Here is a 20,566-nt window from a genome sequence, read left to right on the forward strand (position 1 = left end):
CCTGTGATCCTCCTCATCTCCTTCCTCATTTTCCTGATTGTGGGATGAGGAAGGACTTCCTATTTCCAAGTCGTCTTTATCTTGCTCCAGGGTCGGGAGGGGGTATCCACCTGCAGCCCTTTTAGTGGTGGTGTCTCATTTTTGCTTCTCTCTCTGTCCCCCATAGGCTATACCCTTGGCACTTATGGGCACCCAAAAATGTAGAGTAGACTTGGATACTGTTTATTCAAGGGCCCTTTGATTGAGTCCTTCGTGGACCAAGGCTAATGCTGAGCCTGCAAGAGTATAACAGCAAATAATCACTGGTTAATCTAGGCTCATTTTTGGTCTATTGCAACAGACAAAGGCTAGAATAGATCTTAAAATGGTCCTCAAATACCTTTGCCTGAATACCTCTGGCTCTTTTAGTAGCCAGAGCTCAAGGCATGAATGTCCCAGCTTAGCAATGATTTCATAGCAGTTTGGAAAACTTTTCTCATCTCTTTTAAGAAAACTTGATATTATTTCTGCCAAATTTGGAAGGGGGCCACATGATACTCATTCAAAAGAAAAAAAAAAAAAAACCACCATATAAACATTGCGGCAGGACGTGCCCATTTAAGTGTGCATCGCGGACTCGGGGCGGATGTCTTAATTAGGCTGCGTTGTTAACGGGGATATCACACTAATTAAAACCAGACCCTCCAGGTGAGCGAAAATTGTGACGGGAGAGAGGGAGAAAGTTGTGGAGAAGGCGCTGGCTGATGAAAACGGGGTGCTGGAGGCCACGGGGTGCCCCAAGGCCGCTGGGCGCTGGCGGGTGCGGGCCTGGGGGAGGCCTGGGGGGGCGGGGCGCCTTTTTAGGGCCAGCCCCTCTTCGCCTGCTGAGGGCCAGGAGCTCCCTTTCAGAGGAGGAAGGGCCAAGGCTGCCACCCCCACCCCTCCCTGGGGACTGGAGGCCTCCCTGCGTGGGCGCTGGGCTCACCCAACACTCCTGGAAGCAAGTTTAACTCCTCATTTCCCGGGTGGGAGCTCCTGGGAATGCTGGGCTGTCCCTGGAAGGCCGGCGGAGTGGGCGAGGTGGGGAACCCAAAAGAGGTTAGGCAGCAGAGGCAGAGGGACAGCTCGGCCTGGGAGGCAGCTGCGTGCCAGGGGCGGGATGGCCGGCGGCGCCTGGGCTGTTTGCGCTGGGGTTTTCTGGCACGAGTTGCGGGTCTCTAATAGCTCTCCCCTCCACTATAAAAAGAGAACCTAGATGGTGGCTCTGAATTGCCCTCCTCAGAGACTAGGGCCCAGGAGAGACCTGCATCTAACCCTGGGCCTTGGGTCGCCTCAGGTCGCCAGGAGGAGTCCAGAATTCAGAAAAGTCCCTTTAGGATCGGTCTCTGACGGCGCTGCACCGTCGCTGCAAACACTCCTCATTCAGTGGCCTCGGACAGAGCCACACCGGGGCTGACAGTGTTTACTGCCCTTCCGCAGGGACCAGAGGCCGGATTGGAAGGAAGCGGCCCCTGCCGCCCAGCGGCATAGCGGGCGGGAGCACAGCGGGCGGCAGCACCAAGGACAGGGCCTGGGCGCGCTTCCCGCCAACCCTCCCCTGGAACCTCGGATAGTGTGGGGGTGTCAGATGTTGCCCTCACCCTGCTGGGGGGAAGGGGAGGCTCCCGAGGCCCGTTCAGAGCCAGGAAACCCCAGTCTGGTGAAGACATAATTGCATCCAGGAGGTGCCTGGGTACCACTCTGGAAAGGGCCTTCTGTCTGCCTGCCACCTCCTCACGCTCTTTGCTATCTGGAGATGAGCTAAGCTTGGGAGCTGTTCAACCTAACTCCAGGTCTTAGCCACGCTGGTTCACTGGGCAGTTGCCTCTGCCCCAGCCCTCCCTCTGCCCCTTGCCGAAGGCGACTTTGCTCTAATGTGTAGAAGTTGGAGGCTCCTGGCTCTTGGCTGATTTACCCAGCCCCCACCCCAACACAGAGCCTTGTTTGAGCCATGCTTGTGAGGTTAGGGAGGAAGGCATGTGCAAGAGGGCTCCTGACCCACCCACAAGTGCCGGGGAGGGGCACAGGGCCAGGAGAGGAGAAGGTGTCAGGGGCACAGAGCGGCTTGCTGCCCACCGAATTGAAGTGTTATTTTTCAGTGACTGTGGCATGGGGCTTGCGTCCTCCATCCTGTCCCTGTGCCTGCAGTTTTTGGTCGGTTGTCTCTCTGTGTTTATTTATTCCCTCACTCCTGCTTGATACTCTGTTATAAAGACAAATGGAACCTGACACGCAGCTGACACGCAGTGAGGAATTTTTTATTTTTAAACAAGTGAAGGGGAAAAACCATCTTGAAACTTTCCCCCTTCCATGGAGATGCTTCTCCCGGGGAGCTGCCTCTCCCCATGTCCTTGCCTGCAAGCGGGCCTTGGCTCTGGCACCGGCGCAGCTTTAGAAACACACCCCATTTGCACCTACATCTTTTTGATTAGCTGCAGTACCTCCCCTCACTCTTTTCTAAAGCAGCACGTTATCTTCACAGGCTCATGAAACATTCAGGCAGCCTAAACCTCGTATTTTCTGTGCCTCTCAGAAGCTGGTTGCTCTCTGAGCCACGGCTGTCTCTTTTTTATTTATAACGTTCTGCTTCCTTCTCTCTCCAGCTCTGTCTCTTCCTGTCCACACTTTATGGGTGATGGGGGTACTTCTGTGACTTCCTGAGGCAAGCTCTCAATTGATAGGTGCACGCCTGTAATTCCAGTGGCTCAGGAGGCTGAGGTAGGAGGATGGCAAATTTGAGGCCAGCCTGTGCATCTTAGCAAGACCCTGTCTCCAAATTAAAAAAAAAAAAAAGGGCTGGGGATGTAGCTCAGTGGTAGAGCATCCCTGGGTTCAATCTCCAGTACCTAGAAAGAAAAGTTGGATGGTAAAGATGGCGTGCGCAGTGGGGCCTGCTCTGTGTTGGGATCCACAGAACGGAAGGTTGAGCATCCTCCCTCAAGGAAACGCCTGGTGGCCCAGCTGATGTGGCTGATAAAATATACACTTTTCAGTGTAATGCACTTAGTAAATTAGTGTGCTATCACAGTTTCCCCAACACTTAAGCTGACACCAAAACATGCCTTAGAAGGTGACTTGAGATAATAAAGAGAATAAAATCTGTTACTCTATTTGAAAGTGTTTTCTCTGGTAGCCCAGGGCAAGCTCACAGTATATAAATTGCATTTTACAAAGTGTTGCTGGAGTCCCCGTAGGAGGAGCAAGGGGGGGCCTCTGAGAGGGACAGCCACCCAGCAGGGTCCTCAAGGCCTGGGAGAGCACTTTGGATCTTCTTCTAACTTAGGCCTAAAGATGTGTCATGGGGCACTTGTAACCACACTGACCCCAGAGACCATGAATGCTGGGGTGTCAGCATCTCTGCCCTTCAGAGAGACGGCCCTGTGGGGGTGAAAGTCAGGCACCTGCCCCAGGACCCTTGCCTTCCCTGTGGGGCCCGGGGGCCTCTGTCCTCTTGGCCATCTTTCAGCTGGCTCTGCCAGTCTCTAGGTCTTACCAGGCAAGCTCCGAGGGGCTCTCCCTGCCCTCCCACTTCCCTTCCTGCCCACCCTCTTCACCACAAACACTGGCAAGGAGGCCTCGGTATCAAAGGCGAGTCAGAGAGAAGGAGGCACAACAAGGGACAGGGCGGTTCGCCCTGTGGAGTTGCCGCTTGTGGGGAGAGCCAGAGGTGGGCTCTGGGAGGCTCCTGAGAAGCAAAAACCTCCAGCCAAGAGCCAAAACCCTTCCCTCGGTCTAGTCTTCACCCTGCATGGAGTGAGGCCAGCTCCTGCCGACCCCAGCTGGGAGGGGCTTGTGACTTGTCAAGCCCCGTGGGATTCTCAGGGGTCTGTGATTTCTTCATAGGACCAGGAGCATGGTGGTCCCTATTGCAAGTTCTCTTTTAGGTTCAGTTATTTAAGGCCAGAACCTACTCCCAGCAGAAAGAAGGAGGGGGACATGCGTATTTTTAGCAGGATTTTGCCCACTTTGCTCAGTGGCTGTGCTGAGAGCTTTCTCCCAAGATCCCACAGCAGAGGCTGCTGGAGCAGCTACACGGAGCAGGCTCCGCCCTCCCTGTCCCTCCAGGCAGCAGCTGGCCAGCTCCTGTGCGCAGGCCGCAGGCCGTGCGGCCAGCCTGCTCCTACCCGGAGGACTGGAAGCCCACTGAGGAGGTGCGTGGTCAGGTCTGTGCATTTTAGCCTTTTAAGAAACCAGTACTCAATCTAAAATTTATCTTTTGTACCAAAGAGGAGAATCCCGAATGGCTTTATTTCTCCAAGGCCTCTTATCTTGCTGCAAAATTTGCCTCCACCAAAACAAACAACAAAGAAACAGTAACCCCCAACTCAGGTTCTCCTCTGCGGCTGCTGATACCGCTGTGGGGGCAGTGGGTAGCCCAGGCCTAAGACACTGGGGACTGACTTCTAGCTATGTGCAACCTGAACATGAGGGCTGCAGTCCTGCTCACCCAGGTCTCCTTGTCTGTGACACCAAATGAGTTGGAGGATGAAGGTGGGGGCGGGAGGGCTGGCCCTCCAGGATCTGGGTGCTTCTCCTGCCCCACCTCCCCTGAAAGTTACATCCTTGGACGCCAGGCAAATGGTGGATCCCGGGCTGGGCCGTGTGTGTGTGTGGCAGAATAGTTTTCTTTTAGGCGAGGGTAATGAGAACACAGAGAAGCAGGCTGTTCTCAGCAACGAGGGCTTTTTATATAAAACCTTCTGTTGAAGCCAAAAGACATAGAGTTGACTTGTATTAAAAAGGAGGATTGAATTTGGAGAAGGATTTAAAGAGGTGCACCCATCTAGGGACATTTAGAAATAATTTCTCACTCAACTTTCATAGTTTGAAACCCATGCTGAATGCAAATGGGAGGTTTCTCTACTGTCAATAAAAAACAACTACTGTTTTTCTGGAACTTTTATCCAAGGCCAGGTTTAGGGCCAGCTCAGGTGGGCAGGCCGGCTTCTGAACACCTTGGAATCCAAGCTCCTGCCCACCCCACCCTGCAGATCCCTCCTTCGATGCTCTCAGTATCCAGAGGGCGATCTAATCTCTGGGTCAGCACATGTGCCCATGTTGCCCATCACCCCGAGATCCAGGGAGAAAGGGGAAAATCACAATGATGCTTTCAGCTGGGTCTGAACAGCTGATGTCCTCCACCAGATCTGAGCCACTCACCCGTGCGTCCACCCTTGCCCCGGGGTCTGGTCTCAATCTTTGACTATTGGTGGCAGCTCCTGAGATGGAGCATCTTGGCCCTCCCCACGCCCTTCCACTGGGGTCTCTAAGAGCCATCCCTCACCCCCAGGACACGTGCATTTAGATGTAACTTAAATGGAACACAACTTCTGAACAAGGTTGGACATTAATTACCTTCCGTGAGGCCTCGCAGGCCGGCAGGGAGAGCTGCGGAGCCCGTCGGTGTGTGAGTGGCCTCAGTCACGCCTGCGGTCTGTGTAGGGAGGTGAGGTCAGAGCTGGCTTCGGGAGGTGGCAGGTTGGCTGCAGCGTGCTGGGGAAGGGTACGCGGACGTCCTGGCCTCGCTGCCCAGGGCGAGTCTGAACCCTCAGAGGGCGCTGAGCAAGAATCTGGTCATAGATGTGAAGTAGCTCAGTGGGTACCCAGGGGAATAGAGATGGTGACCCTGCTTTGGAGCCAGCCGCCTGTGAGAGGGCCGGGCCGGTTGAGAGGGCTGGTGAAGGTCAGGGTTGAGGACGCAGGCTCTGAACTGCTCATGGCTACCATTTAAACTGGCTTCTAGGGAAGCTGCGGGTGCTTCAGGCAGGGGATGGAAGCCACCCCGCATCTCTCTGCAGGTGAGGTGGGGATGCTGGGGACCCTCTCCAGCTGACATCTGAGACACACGCCATGGATAGACAGCAGGAGGGGGCTGTGCCCTGGTCGGGGCATCCAATGGGTGGCAGGCTCCCCTCTGAGTCCCCTGGACAGGCCCACAGCGCCTCTTCATGTGTCCATTCCTGAAGGAGTCAAGAGAGCCCTGAGATGGGGGTATTGCCGCCGGTGCTTGAGCAAAAGACGTGGCCTTGGATTGAGAGAGGGACCAGGTCGGCACCAGCAGAGTTTCCAGTGCAGACTGGGGAATGGGAGGCGAATCCTGTCCCTTGTGCCCCACTTCTTCCTGGAGGCCTCTCAGCCCGTGGATGGCCACCGTGGTGCCTCCCTCTCAGGCTCAGGGGTTCCCTCCTGCCCCACCTTCAGCATGGAGATGTTTTGGGGTCTCAGGACTCAATACTTGAAAAACTGAAATGCAGCTTTGTAAGACCCACTGGAAGTCAACAGAAAGCCTGCGTCATTATTCTGGAATACTGACTGTGCCTCTCTGATGTGATGCCATTAGGCACGGCTCGGGGCCTATGGCAGGGACAGGTGGAGGGTCGGGCCCGCAGGGCTTTCCCCCATGGGCTCCTCACAGGCCCCAGTGGGCCTCGGTTGTGGTTCCTGGAGCCGCTCACAGTGGGAACCAGAGTGCTTGTGGCTTGCTGATCAGCGTGCGTCTGAGGGCATGCTAGTCAAGTATTTTGGAACCTTAGCAGAAAAGAGACGTGCTGGGGGAACTTCAGGTGAGCGTGATGTTGTCAGCGGACTAATAATGCCATCAGCACTCGCGCACAACAGCACTGCGCTGCACTTTGGGCACAGAGGTCTGTTGGACACGTCCACAGCTGCACGCCTTTAACTGAGGGCTGAGGGTGGGACGCTGGACGGAGCCTCTTTGTCTGAAAGGGGGCCCCTTGCCTTCCCTGGCCACCCCGCCCTGGTGATGGGGTCTGGGGCAGTTCTACAGGCCAACAAGGGGCCGTCTTCCAGGGGGCACGTTTTTCTTTCCCACCAGCAGATCTGTTGGGGGGACAGTTGAGAAGCTGGCACAGGGCACCTGTGTTCTTTGGGTTGTGTCAGCACACCCTGGCCATGCTCAGGGGACTTTCTGCAAGTCTGCCTTTGCATTGGAAAATACATGTCCAGCCATTCCCGTGCGTTGATGGTGCTGTGGTCACCTTCTTGGCTTCCCTGACTGGCCTGTGCTTCAGCTGCAAGATGACCGTTGCAGGGACTGCCCCCTCCACCCTACTGAGCTCTCACTTTTAAGATAGGACTGTCATCTCACAGTAGACAGAACTGAATAATGGAACCGGGGTCTGCACAGTGACGACGCAGCCCCTCCCCGCTCTGATGGCATTCTTTCCTTGTCAGATGTCACCAAGGAGACTGACTTCAGGAGGCTAATTCCTCCCTCTTCCCAAATACGTTTTGCCCAAATCCTAAGAAAACCCCCCCCACAGGACAGCCTTGGAAAATTTCAGTCCCCAAGGATAATTTTTCAGAAAGTAATGAGCGCTGGAAGATGAAGGCTGTGGGAAGTCTTTGGGTAATAATCGTAACTATAATGTCCGCCGCTTTGAGATGCATTAATATATACTAAAATTGCAGAAAAGGTTCCGCCGGCGGCTGGAGTCCGGGAGTCCCGCTCTGGAGCCTGTGGCTGGGCTTCTGGACCTTGGCTTTCCAGGCCGCTGCCTAGCCCTGTGGCCCCGGGCCTGGTCCGGACTCCCACGGGGAGGCAGGCCCTGGGAGAGGCCCTGGTTCCCGCACTCTGAGTTCAGAGGGAGAAGGATTTTGCTGGTCCTCACTAGTGGTTCCTTTCAGGGCTGTGCTGTTTTGTAGCCAGGCAAGGGAGTGCCCAGATGCCCCAGGGCCCGGCCTGCTCTAGTGCGGCCTGCAGTGTGGCGTGTGGGGCAGGCCGGGAAGGAGCCTGCATGGCCTCCACAGCCCTTGGAAGCTGCCGCCGTGGCTCAGACTCCAGGGGCACCGCTGCTCTGCAGCGCCTTGTAGTCAGAGCACCCAAAGGTGGCCAATGCTCCTGCCCTCCCTGGCCCACTGGCCTCTTCCTCCTCTTGGTGCCCCTTCCCCGTTCCCTCCTTCACCAAAGCCAGCAGAGCTCTCCAGGCGGATGCCAGTCTGCCTTTGCGCCTGTGAGGGGCTGGCAATTGGAGGTCAAGCAGTGCGGAGGGTGCGGAGCTCCCAGCAGCGGCAGCGGGCAGGGAAGATTTACGGTTCCTCCCTGCCCCGCCTGATGGACAATTAAAGCTGCGCAGACTCGGAGGAGAGTGGTGTCGTTAAGAGTCAGGACGGTCAGAATAAATCAGTCACCTCCACTTAGACGGCTGAGCTGGACTGCTTCCGTGCCTTGAAGGCAGGGACCCCCTTGGGTGTTGGTAAGAAGCTTCCAGAATGGACTGTGCGAGGCTCTGAGCTCTACCAGGTCAGAAGACGGTGGAGGCTCCTCACAGATGGAGTTCTCGCTGTGGAGTGAGGGGAAAATTCCAGAGAACAGATTTGCAGGGCGCTTTGTCCTCTAAGTGTGGCCATTGTGAGAGCTACAGACCTGCGTGTTTAAGGGTCAGCACAGTGGCCCCCAACCTGCAAGCAGGGTGATGTGTGCACAGATACATGCATACATGAGTGTGCATGCGTGTGTGCACACGCAGGAGGTGTGTGCACAGACCGTGCCTGTGCGTCCTGTGGTGTGTGTGCAGGCACATGTTCACATGCACAGCGTGTTCCTGCCTGTGCTTGGGTAAGTGTGCATGCACAAGTGCCTCTGTGTGTGTGCACGCATGTGTGAGCATGTGTGTGCACGCGCAGGCCCCGTGGCGCCTTGGAGCCCACCGCTCCTCGCGAGGCTGCGGGGGCGGGGCTTCCGAGCCTGGCCAGGCCCTGCGGCCGTCCTTCTTCATTTGTTCTGTGTTATTTCAGAGCCTTGAAGACTCTGGCAATTTCCTCAAGGAAACTTTGTCTTTGTGGAAGCGAGATGCCAGCGCGGCGGCCCTCCCACTGGCTAATTGGCGATGTGATCCCGCGTGGGAGACCTGCCGTTCCTGGAAGCTCTCGGCTTCGCGCGCTCCCCCCCTCCCCGCCCCCCACCTCCCCAGCGCGGTCTGACTTGCACGGGGCGGTGGAGCCGCGCCACGTGAGGTGCGGCCGTGGCGTTGGCCGCCATTCAGCCAGCCAGCACGCCAGGCCTTTCATTAACTGGATACTACAATTACTTGCGCCGAAAGGCTGAAAGGGCCATTTAGGATTTTTCTCCCCTTAAAAAATGATTCCTCTCTGCACAGCCGTGCAGCCCAGCCTTTGCCACCGCGGCTGTGACATGGCCTCGCTGGCTGCCGAGCGCTGTGCTGCAGTGACAGCTGTTCAGGCCGAGGCCCGGGTGGGCTGGCGCTGCCTCTGCTCCGCTGGGTGCTTCTTGGGCAGCAAGGCGTCCTGGGCCACGGGGGTGGTGCCGCCCTCCACGGCTTGGCATAGCATTGAAGGCAGTGTTCGTGTTTGTGTGCACGTGTGTGTGCGTGCACCATTAGCATGTGTGAGGATGTCCTCACCTTCGAATGCTTCCTGTGTTCCTCTGCCCCCTGCACAGAAGGGCCATCCCCAGGACTGTGGCTCCCACCCACCTCCACTGAGGCTGCGGGCGGTCCCCAGTCTGGGCCTGGATCGCTCTATGCAGAGACAGGGTCACCTTTACACGCACAGATGCAGGCCTGCATGTGTGTGCATGCTCCGTGTGGGGGTGAGCATGTGCGTGGGCAGCTTGACCTGTTCCCCAGCTTCACAGATGTGTGTGAACTCATACCCGGGGGTGTCTTGGGACCAATGTTTGGGATTCTGAAGGATCCACACTGCAGAGTAGATGGGCACCTCTGGGCACCATATCTGCACCTGCCAGACTCCTGGGGAGGGGAGGTACTGAACACTTCTGTGGGTGGGCGGGAGACTGGGGAGGAATACCCCAGCTTTCATGGGGGTATGCTAACTCCAGGTCATCTGAGGGGACAGCCCAACCCAGGGACTTGTGACCCTGTGGGACTGAAGTGAGATGCTGGCCCAGGTGGCTGGGAGTCTGGAGGCAGCTCCCTGGACACTGCCCACAGAGCTCATGCAAGTGTTGGGCTGGGATCCTGTTACCCTAAAAAGAAGGCAGGAGCCAACCCACCCAGACACCACATAACAGCTCCACAACTCACAAACTTACTGTTGGAAACTTCCCTGAAGTTGCCATGGTTACGCGGAGGCATGCGTGGTGCCTGGTCTCTGCTGCTCGCAGAGCTGCTTGGAGTAGGAATGAAACCCTTTGACCCCGGCCTCCCAGGGCAGGCGGGGGCTGCCCATCTGAAGGGCCCGGGTGCTTCTGCATGGACGGAAGGATCTGGAGATGGGATTTTCCAGAGCTGGGGGATGCGAGGTTCTGGACCCGCCCTTCGGAGACGCCGGAGACAGAGCTGGTCTCCCACGCTAAAATAATTATAGCCAGGAGAACAGAGAATACATCATTCCAAGTCAAGGTCCCTAACAGAGAGGAGGTGTGCGCGTGCGTGCGGGCGGCTGCCTGTTGGCGCTGACACCTTCTCCCAGCACTCTTTTGGACCTGGTCACACCTGCCTGGGTGGTGGCCACCTGAAGCATCCTCACACCTGTTGACTACCTGCAGCAGGTAGCACTTCCTGCTTATTGTGCCCAGGCCATGCCATTTGATGGTGACTTCATCTGGGGGGACTTGGGGGCCTGGACAGTGAGGGATGGTGGTAAGAGGATGGGTCAAGGAGGGGCCGAAAAGCTGGATCAGGATGCTTGATGACTGGGTCCTTCCTCCTCTATAGCGCAGGGCCCGCTGAAGGTGTTGGGCCTCCTTCTGTCTGCTGGGGCTGTGTCCCCTCAGGGTGCCCACTGTAAGTGGACAGCTATCGTGATTAGCCAGAAAGAGGCCAGACGTGGCAGTGTTTGCCCCACATGCCTGCCTTGTGGGTTGCCCACTGATGGGCAGGGTGGCCGGCTGCTTTGCATTAGGGCCTTGCAGTTCCAAGGGCTTGTGGGTGTCTGCTCCTTATGGACCATATGGTGGGGATCCCCTCCCTGCCTCTGTGGGGCACTTAGCAGGTGGCAGTGGGCCTAGGGGCTGGCATCAGGAGGCACGTTCCAGGTGGGGGACTTTGGTGATAGATGAGTGCCTTACGTAGCAGTCTCTGTTTGTCCCCTCCCTTTCCACCTCGCTGGGGCCTCCCTTCCTCTCACCTGGTGGGGAGAGCTCCCCTTGCTGATGGCGAGGCCGAGCAGTGCGGCCGCCATGGCAGGAGCTCAGGTCTGACTGGATCTCTGTTTCTTCCCTTAGGCCCAGAGCAGAAAGCCCTCTGCAAGCCTGCACAGGGGTCTCTGCTCCTTCTCACCTGGCCAGACTCTTGCATTCCAAGGCAGCCGGCGTTCCCTGGGCTTCCCAGGCTGGAGCTCCTGGCAGGACTGGGTCCTCGCCCTGGGCCAGTCTTGCCTTTCCGTGGCAGGGGCATTTTAGCAGCAAGATGGGCAGTGACTGCAAGCTCTGGCATCAATCTTTTGGCATGTGTGAGAGCCTGTGGTGTAAGGGCAGGGGCTTTCTCAGGAGAACATTTGGGGCTGGGTATGTGCAGCAGCCGCGGTGCCCTCTCGCGGAGTCCCGTGGTCATAAGAGTGGCTGGCAGGAGGGAGGCTGAGGCCAGGAATGACCAGGCGTTTCTCCTGAAGCATCCAAGGAACTGGCTAAGTAGATGGAGAAGGCAAAAGGGAGGGTTCTGGACCCCGGCACAGAGAGGCCACGTGCCGTCCGTGCCGTCTGGGGCAGGTGCCACGTGGACGTGCAAGCCTAGGAGGGACATGCAGAGCCATCCCCACAGGCCCCATCTGTCACAGCACTTTTCTGGGGGCTGTAATCAGCACTGATAAGGAAGAGTGGGAGATGACAGATCTGGGAGGTGTTGGGACACCTGTCTCCTACACCAGGTCATTAGTGCCTCGAAGGCAGGAACCACCGCGGATCCCTGTCCCCCAGAGCACCTAGCATGGTTCTGTCGGCACAGAAGGTCCCTCTGAGAGCTGACTGGGTGAGGGTGGGACAGGGCCTCTGTGCCTCTCGCACTCTGTCCTCAGGGCCTCTGGCTTCCACGCCCCGGGCATTTCTGTCTCAAGAGGCTCTGTGGGGCTGCTGGTGTGTGAGGGGTGCAGCAGCCCTGGCTCCCGGCGGGTGCCACAGCCCCTCCCTGACTGCTCATCAGAGGCCCTGGGGCCTGGGAGGGCGCTGCCAGAGGACAAGGACCGGCCGCTCTGTAGGAAAGCCACTCTGGTTTCTGGCCCGGAGAGGAAGTGGGCCTTGGTCCTGCCTGTGGGGTTGGCACTGGGGAAGTGGTGCCCTGCGGGTTTTACTGGGCCGTGCATCCAGCCATGGGAGCTTCCTTCCCCTCTTCCCTGGAAGTGAGCCCTGGGCACAGGCAGGCAGTTGTTCTCTGGAGCCGGCGTTGGCTGCCAAATAGAGCAGAACACTCCAGAAGGTGGAGGGGTTCCTCAGGGCTATGTTTGGGCCACCCTCTCCTGGGCTTGAGTAAGGAGTAGTTGAAGGGGAGGAGAAAGTACCAGGAAGGTTCTGGGTTGTCCAGAAGATGCTGGCCTGTCGTGGGAGCTAGCCCGAGACTTCTCCAGGTCCACGACCCAGGGAGTCACTCGTGATCATTGATGCTAATGGAAAACAGACGTGAAATGGATAATTCAAGATGGCAGACCGATCAATACTATTTATATTTAGCCTGTGAATGCGCTGCCTGTTTCCCCGCCAGCAGGTTGGTCTTCATGGTTTTGTTTTGCAGAATCCAAGACTCTGCTGCCCATTGGCTAAGGGCTGCCCGTCGGCTGCTGGGCTGTGCCGAGGTGTGGGCTCTCGGAGTGTGTCCTCAGATCTTCCATGGGCCCACTCACCTCCCGACGGCTGACCTTAGGCTGGGCACCATGCTCTTTGGCATAAAGCTTAAAACATGACCTCTGATGTCTCAGGTGCCTGACACATCGATCCACATTCTATTGATGTTCAGAACGCTGCTGCTGGACTCACTGCCCTCCTGGAAGACTCTCAGGCCCCGGGGGCCCAGGGACAGAGCGAGAACCTCCGGGCCCTGGCTCTCCACCAGGCACCTTGGGGGCATCTGTGGCTGACCCAACACGTGGGGCTTGTCCGGTGGACTGCGGGAGAGGGACAGAGCTTGGAGAGGGGCTGGCTGATCGGTGTGAATAGAGGTGCCTGCTGAAGGCTGGGCTCCACGCTCCTCCCTGTGGCCCGAGTGCCCGTGCAGGGCAGGGGCTGTTGGTCCACCCGTTCATCTCTGGTGCCCCCAGGCTGTCCTCCGCACGGCTCCACTGGGAACCTTCCGGGATGGAGGCCCCGTTTCTGGGCTCCTGTCCTCAGTCTGGAAAGGCCTGTGGGTTCCAGGGAACACTGGCTCTCAGCTCCTAGTTCTGAGCGCTCTCCCGTTTCCAGGGACAAGCTGGGGAGGAGAGGAGGGTAGGGGGCCACTCTCACCTCTCGGGCACACAGTGGGTGCTTAATCAAATCTGCAAAGGTGCCTGAGGGGACTCACTTTTGTCCTCAACACCACTGACTCAGGAGGTGAGAGGGGAGGCGGTCCGTGGGTTCCCCAGCGCCTCCCCAGGAGCAGTTTGGGTTTCTGATCTGGAACCCGCTGGTGCTATCCTCTCAATTTCCTCTCTTGGCCCTCTGGTCCAGGCTGGCTGCTGGGGGCACAGGCACTGGGCCAGAGCAAACGACCGTCTGTCCAGGGCCGAGCTGAACTCGTGCCAGGTGTGGCCATCAAGGTCTGTGCTCTCTCTTCCTCCTTTCCTCACTTAAAAATCTGGAATACAGAAAAGGAAACATTCTTAGGAGTCATGTCCTGACGTTGCCTGGGGCCCACAAAGAGGTCTCTTCAGGATGCCATGGGTTAGGGAGGTTCCTCCCTGGGCTTCCGGCCCCTGCCCCTTCCCCTCCTGCCCTCTCCTCTCTCGCCCAGCGCTGACAGGAGACGCTGGTGGCTCAGGGCAAAGTGGTCTGGTTCTGTAATAAGGAGGAGGGTTTTAGGACTAAGGCCTAACCGTGTTAAAAGCAATCTTTGCAAGATTGAGGCCACCAGGGAATTGTGGATTCTCAGCCAAGACCTCATTCAAGGATTGCAATAAGAGCTTACACGCATGTGCCGCCGTGCACACGTGCCGCGGTGCCCGAGAAACAATAGAGACGAGCGTGAACAAAAGAGTGGAAGGGAGAGTGAATCGGAGCCGCCGGAGCAGGGGGCTGGGTCCCGTCCCTGTCCGATGTGGGACTCACCTCCCGGAGAGCTGTCCACCCCCTGTCACCTGAGACCTGCGATGGCCCTGTGTCTGGGAACTGCTATTCGGCCCTGAAGGTTGGGGTCTATCGTGTCCTGGCCACCCCGGGCAGTCCCACAGCTCGGCAGGTGGTGTGGAAGTGCAGCAGGCTCTGGTTAGGGCCAGCCAGAGCCGGCCTGTGAGGGACACGGCCCAGGGCTATATGCCTGGCCCCTGTGGGCAGGAGCATGGCTAAGCTGCCTGGTCATGGCGGAGAACATTCCGGAGTGCTGAGGCCGTGTGTTCACAGTCAGGGGCTGAAGCCCAGAGGCAGAGGCAGCCCTGGAGGAAGGAGTGGACGGGAGATGGGGACAGCCACCTGTCTGCTTCCTGGGGCTTCTGTAGCAATTGCCTGCCGTTTGTCGTAGGCTGAGCCTGGCACACAGAAGGGGCTCAGTAAATATGTGTGGGCTATGAGTCTGGGTGCTGGTGTCCATCCATCTCTTTGGTGGCAGGATTGGCAATGGGAATGGTGTGTCCCCATCCCAACATTCCTAGAATGACAAAGTGGTTGTGAGGATCAGCTGTCAGATGAATGGAGCCCGGAGCAGGTAGACTCACCCAGCGGTGACCTCCAGCGCCTGGCGCCTGGCTCCTCTGCACCCTGAGGACACGTCCCCGTGGGAGCTGGGCCACCAGGCTCTGGGGTCGCTCTGTATCTTCACTCCTGGTGGGGGCTTCACCTCCCCTCCCGGCCCTTCTCTGGTTCCTTGCTTCTGGAAGGGGGAGTAGACCAAGGAGGAAGGAGCAGAGGCCTGTTCCCTGCTCCTGGACCCCGGTGTGGTGGGCACTCAAAGGACACCATCCTGAGGGGATGTCTCTCTGAGGGGACAGGCCATGGGCTGAGCTGCTCACCCATGTTTGTACTGCTGGAAGGCCGGACACTGTCCAGCTGTGACCAGTCAGCTGCGTCCCGAGCCCTGGTCCCAAGCGGTTCCTGGAACACTGGTGTGCGCTCTGGGGCCGGGCCACCCCAGCCCAGCGACATCATTCTCAGCTGGCAGGGGTCTCACCGCAGTGAGAACTTCCGTCCAGGGCTAGGCTGATGTCCCTGCTGCTTGTTCCCTTCTGGTGATAAAGGAGCCTACTCAGCACAGGGACCAGGCAGGGAGCAGCGGGGAGGACAGGTGAGTGGGCCATCTGTCACTCGTCCCTCTTCTACCCAGTGCCACTTGGCCCAAATGACCTTCAGTAGTGCCCTTGGCCTTTGACCTGTGTTCTTGGAGGGATCATCTTCTTTCTGGTCCTAGGGGAGTGCCCTGTGAGGTGGACTGCCCTGGACCACGTCCTACCATCCAAAGACCCGTCAAGTAAGGCAATTTGCATTTTGGGCCAATTGAAAAAAAAAAAAAAAAAAAACAACACGGCGCCGGGGGTTGGGAAGGAAATAGCAGCCCCAAACTTGGCGGCAGACGGACTGCAATTTTTGGAAGCTTGTTTGTGTGAGGAGCGAGTTCCCAGCTCTGCAGGATTGTGCACTTGCCCTAGACACAGGGCCATGATAGGCACCCCTTCTGGGCTGCCCTCGTGTCCTAGAGAGGATCCCCGGGGTGCCCCTCCACCCTGGCACCTGACTGGTAGTGGGAAGTCCCAAGCTGCTCCGTTTGTCATCTAGAGCATGTGGCCTTGGCGTGTCTGCCCCCACCCAGCCCCTCGCCTACGTCCTTATCCTGGGCATTGAAATCGTGAGGACAGTGAGGAGTGGAAATGGCCCGTGGCAGTTTGGCGAGCAGACAGGTGGGGAGAAGCCATGCACATTGGGGTAACCAGGACGCACCCCGAACCTGCATCTCCCTCTGTATGTCCTAAGGCCCTGGGTCCAGGAAGCCTGGGGAGGAGAGGCACCTGCCTGTCCATACCGCCGCCCTTCTCTCTCCCCAAGCTGCGGGCTCATTTCCAGATGCTGTCACTTTGCAGGAGCCTTCTCCCTGCAGAGTCTCCATCTCGAACGCTGGCGTCCACCGAGGAACTGGCGGCTCCCCCCCAGGTGCCGGGCCCTGTGGAGGCCTGGAGAGACAGACATGCTGTGGAGGGACAAAGCAGGACAAACCCAGGTGGGATGTGGAGAACCTGCAGCCCGTCCCCAGGGCCCCTCCAGAGCCCCTCTGCAGGATGCTGGGCTCCTTCCCACGCACCTTGGGACAGGTGTGCAGGCCCCGGCCCTCCTGGGAGCACAGCGGAGCAGAGAGGCTGGGGAGCGGGCCCTGGGGAGCATCTGGAGGGAAAAGACTGCCTGTCAGGGCTGAATTGTGTCCTCCAAAGAGGCACATCGAAGTCCTAACCCCTCTACCTCAAAGGGTGACCTTATTTGAGACAGGGTCTTGGCAGAGGTAACCAAGATAACCCGAGGTCATCGGTGGGTGTAATCCATCGTGACTGGTGTCCTTATCAAAAGGGGACACTGGGCACAGGCAGAGAGGGAGAAGATGGCTGTACCACTGGAGTGACAGGGCCACAAGCAGATGACAGCCAGGGTTGTGGCAGCTCTTGGAGCTGGGAGGGAGGTCAGGGATGGAGTTTCTCTCGGCCTCCAACAGGAGCAGGACCCTGTGGAGCAATACCTGACCCAGCCACTGTGACAATCTGCTTTGCCCTGTGAACCTGTCTGTGGTGCGCTGCCAGGCAGCTCCAGGACCCCACACACCCCCTTGGAGGCAGAGTCCAGCTCAGGACAGGGGTGGGCAGTGTTAAGGGTGGAGTCCCTCAAGGCTCAGCTCATCTCTTGGCCAACGAACAGCAGTTGGGTGGGCCGTAGCTGATAGATCAAACTATCTTGCTTGCACTTCCCTTCCCAAGGGAGGGGAGGTCAGTGAATTAGTCTGTGCTTATCCACAGGGAACCCATTCCGAGACCCCAGTGGGTCTCTGCAACCTTGGGTAGTATGGAACTCTCTATATACCTTTGATTTATTCTATACAAACATATCTATGATAAACCTATTAGGCAACATAAGAGATTAACAACTAATAACAGAATAATTATAACAATATGCTAAGATAAAATTCTAGCACCACTGCTCTTGCTCCTTGAGGCTGTTAAATATAATAAGGGTGAATTGAACACAGGCCCTGCTGTATTGAGACAGCGGATCAGATAACAGAGAGGGCTGCAAGTAACGGGCAGGTAGGGTATACAGCATGGATACTCTGGACAAAGAGATGATTCATATCCATTGGTTTAATGATGGTGTTCAGAATGGCATGCAATTTCATACTTGAGTTATTTCTGGAATTTTCCATTTAATATTTTTGGGCCATGGGTGACCTTGGGTAACTGAAACTGCAGAAAGCAAAACCATGGATAAGCAGGGGACCTGTTCTGGGCCCCCAAAGTGGCCTTAGAAAGATGTGATGCCCAGCCTTCCCCCGGGAGGGATTTAGTCCTAGTGGCAGAATGAAACCCAGAAAGTCTCCTTGCATCATCAGGTGGATGAGAAAACACTGGGGACAGTCAGTGCCCGTGTTAAGGCTCAAAACCATCTGCTTCTGGACATTACTGTGAGCTCAAGAGCCAGACCTGGGTGGTCCACACCCTGACATGCCCCTTTCCTGGAACCTCCTGGGCGTGCTCCCAGATCCAACGGGAACGTCCTCTCCTCCCACGAGGTGACTCTGCCTGATTCTTCCGGCGCCTCCCAGAAGCTTTGGGACTGGATGGTTGGTTCAGTTTCAAACGACCTTGCCCCTACCAGTTTCTGCATCTGCAGCAGTGAAGGAATTTCTTTCCTTTATCTCCAGTGTGGAATTTTCCCTGTTGTTTTAATTAAGTTTATTTATCCGTACTTGGAATTCAGATAAGAATGACCAGCCTTACCACAGGTGCAAACTCTGACTCCAAGAGCCACAGTGATGGCTACCACGTCACCCGTGGAGCACTCACAAAGCCTCGGGAGGACCTGTTCTCCAGCAGACAAGACCAGCCTCTCTGGAGGAACCCGGGAAGGATGCTTCTGAGGCTCTGCAGGAGTTCTCTGAACAGCTGCTGCTCTTTCTGATGGAAAATGTGTTAAAAGAAAAAATTAAACCAAAGATCTCACCAAGTAATTCAATTATGAGCCCTACCAGAGAGACGTTAGCTGCGTGTGTCCACGGGGCTCTGTAAGACTGAGGAGCACACGGGATGAGGTTGCAGGGCAGCCTCATGCCTTGGGGGGCAGGGTGCATCAGTTAGCTATTCCTGCATAACAAACAGGTCTAAAACTCAGTAGCTTGGGACAACGGTTGTGTGCTTTTGCTGGCGAATCTGAGTCAGCTGGGCATTTCTGCTGACTGGGGCTGTGCTTGACTGATCTTGGTGGGCTCCCTCATGTGCCCGTGGCTGGTTGGTGGGTGGGTCTTGGCTTTTCTTCCTCCAGCAGGCAGGCTCAGGTAGGTTCACACAAGGCCGCAGGGTCCCTCCAAGACCATGTGAGCCCGTCGTGTAGAGACCAGGGCTTGGAACTGCTTACTGTCACTCCCTTCCAGGGCTCTTGTGATCCTGAGGCCAGCCTGGTCCAGGGACGAGCAAATAGGCCCTGCCTCTCTGTGGGAAGAGCTGTGAAGTCCATGTGAGTGTTCCCACGGGGTGCAGGGTGGTGGTGGAGGCATGAACAGGTGGGGACACCTTCAAAGTCAGTGCTCAGAGAGCAAGCCTGTGTACAGGGTGAGTCACTCCTGCAGGGAGTGGCCTGGGTGGGAGGCTGAGGGGCCAAGGGAGAGGAGGCCCATGGAGACACTGGCACCCGAGCTGCGCCCCACCCGATGCTCCCGAGCCCTGCTGCGCTTCCGAGGGCTGGACGAGGACCCGATCACCAGAGAGCTCGCAGCCTCCTAACCAGAGGGTGGAATTCTGGAATAATCCTTCACGGTGCCCAACCCACACAGCACGCAGACCCTGTGCCAGCCCCCCTGCCTCTGGCTTTCTGGAAGAAGCTGCTGTTTTGCATTTGTATCTTCTTATTTATTTTACATTTTAGAGCCAAGCTAGGGAGCGCCTCTCCCACAGATGTTGTGGATTCTCTTGGTGCACAGATGGTCTCTGCTGGGCGTGTGGAAAGGCACTGGATGTGCAGGGTCGTACCCACAGAGGGTCCAGGATGGTGGCAGGGCCTGGCCTACCCAGGGAGCGGACGAGCCCACTAAGATGGGGTGATTCTGCACGCTGGGGCCCTCAGCCACACCCCCTGGGAACCCAGTTCTGCTGTGGCCTTGCAGAGAAGGTACAAGGGCCCCTCAGGCTGGGGGAACTCCACCCACTCAGCTTTGCGCAGAATCTGGCAGCCGCCTGCTTTGCTTATCTGATTGAACGTGAGTTGAGCGTGGTTATCTGAGGACTTGAGTGCCTTGGAGCTCCCAGAACTGGGGCCATGACAAAGCCTAGAATCTCCTTGGACTTTGCGGCTGCCCCTGGCAGTGTGGACCCCCCTTGGGTGAGGGAAGCACAGTGGCTTTCTGTTGGACCAGTGCAAGGGCCAGCCCCTCCCCTGCACCACCCCAGGTGGGCCCAGCCCTACACCTGCCCATCCGGGAAGGCAGCCAGCACACAGTCCAAGGAAGTGCCGATGCTCCTGGGCCAGGTGGAGGAACAGCGGGGTTCCCAGGTGCTTATTTTTAGGAGCCTGTGGGCACTGCCACCTATGGTGGGTCTGCAGAGGCCCCCCGGAGCCACCCTGCGCCAGGGGACATGGCCTGGTGTTGGTCAGAGCTGTGACTCAGGGTGGTTCCCCGTGATGTGCTTTGGTCCAGAGAGGCCTCAGTCCTTACCCCGCCCCCCTCCACCTGGGCTGCACCCCCTGTTCTTTTGGGCTTTCCAAGGAGGAGTCCTGCACCACCTGTTGCAGGAACAGGAGCTGACCCTGAGACTCTGAGCCAGCAGTGGGCACGATGACGGGCAAGGTGAAGGTGGTGTCCTGGAAGTCTGCACTTGCCCATGTGGAGGCCCAGGGCACCAGAAGCACAGGTGCCCACACCCCATGTATCATCATTAAGCTGGGTTTGAGCTCTCCTCTCCAAGCTCAGTGATCAGCTGACATACAGTCAAGGTCAAAACCTTGTGGGCGTGGCTCCTCCTGGCTCTGGCGCATTTTCCTCACCTCCATAGTCCACTAGGGGACATTGTGGATGTGAATTCACCACTCACCTCCTTTTGCAATGCCGCTTCCCTGCCCAGGGTGCCAGTGCCCCGTTGTGTGCCTGGGTCCTTCACCAGCCCCACACCCAGGCTCTCCAACGTCTGGCTCTCTCGCTGCTTCTCTGTTCTAGCCAGAGATGATGGGAAGGCTGATGTTCAGGAAGTTTAAGTCTTGGCAATGGGAGGATGGGCACTTGGTGCACTATCTCTGCCATCAAAGTCAAGA

At 57.3% G+C, this 20,566-nt stretch overlaps 1 protein-coding gene across 2 annotated transcripts in view; it reads left to right on the forward strand.

Moving 5' to 3' along the window:
• Window positions 1–6: 6 nt before the first annotated feature.
• Rbfox3 (RNA binding fox-1 homolog 3) overlaps window positions 7–20,566 on the forward strand; it is a 377,727-nt gene continuing 357,167 nt past the window's right edge. The window contains exon 1 of one of the 2 annotated variants that reach the window (XM_048797595.1): window positions 7–687. The gene's annotated coding sequence lies outside the window, so the exon portion shown is untranslated. Of the gene's footprint in view, window positions 688–10,365; window positions 10,511–20,566 lie in introns of those variants that run through there. The other variant, XM_048797592.1, reaches the window with a different exon arrangement.

The sequence above is a fragment of the Marmota marmota genome, unplaced genomic scaffold (assembly GCF_001458135.2).
Source record: "Marmota marmota marmota unplaced genomic scaffold, marMar, whole genome shotgun sequence".
NCBI classification, from domain to species: Eukaryota; Metazoa; Chordata; class Mammalia; order Rodentia; family Sciuridae; genus Marmota; species Marmota marmota.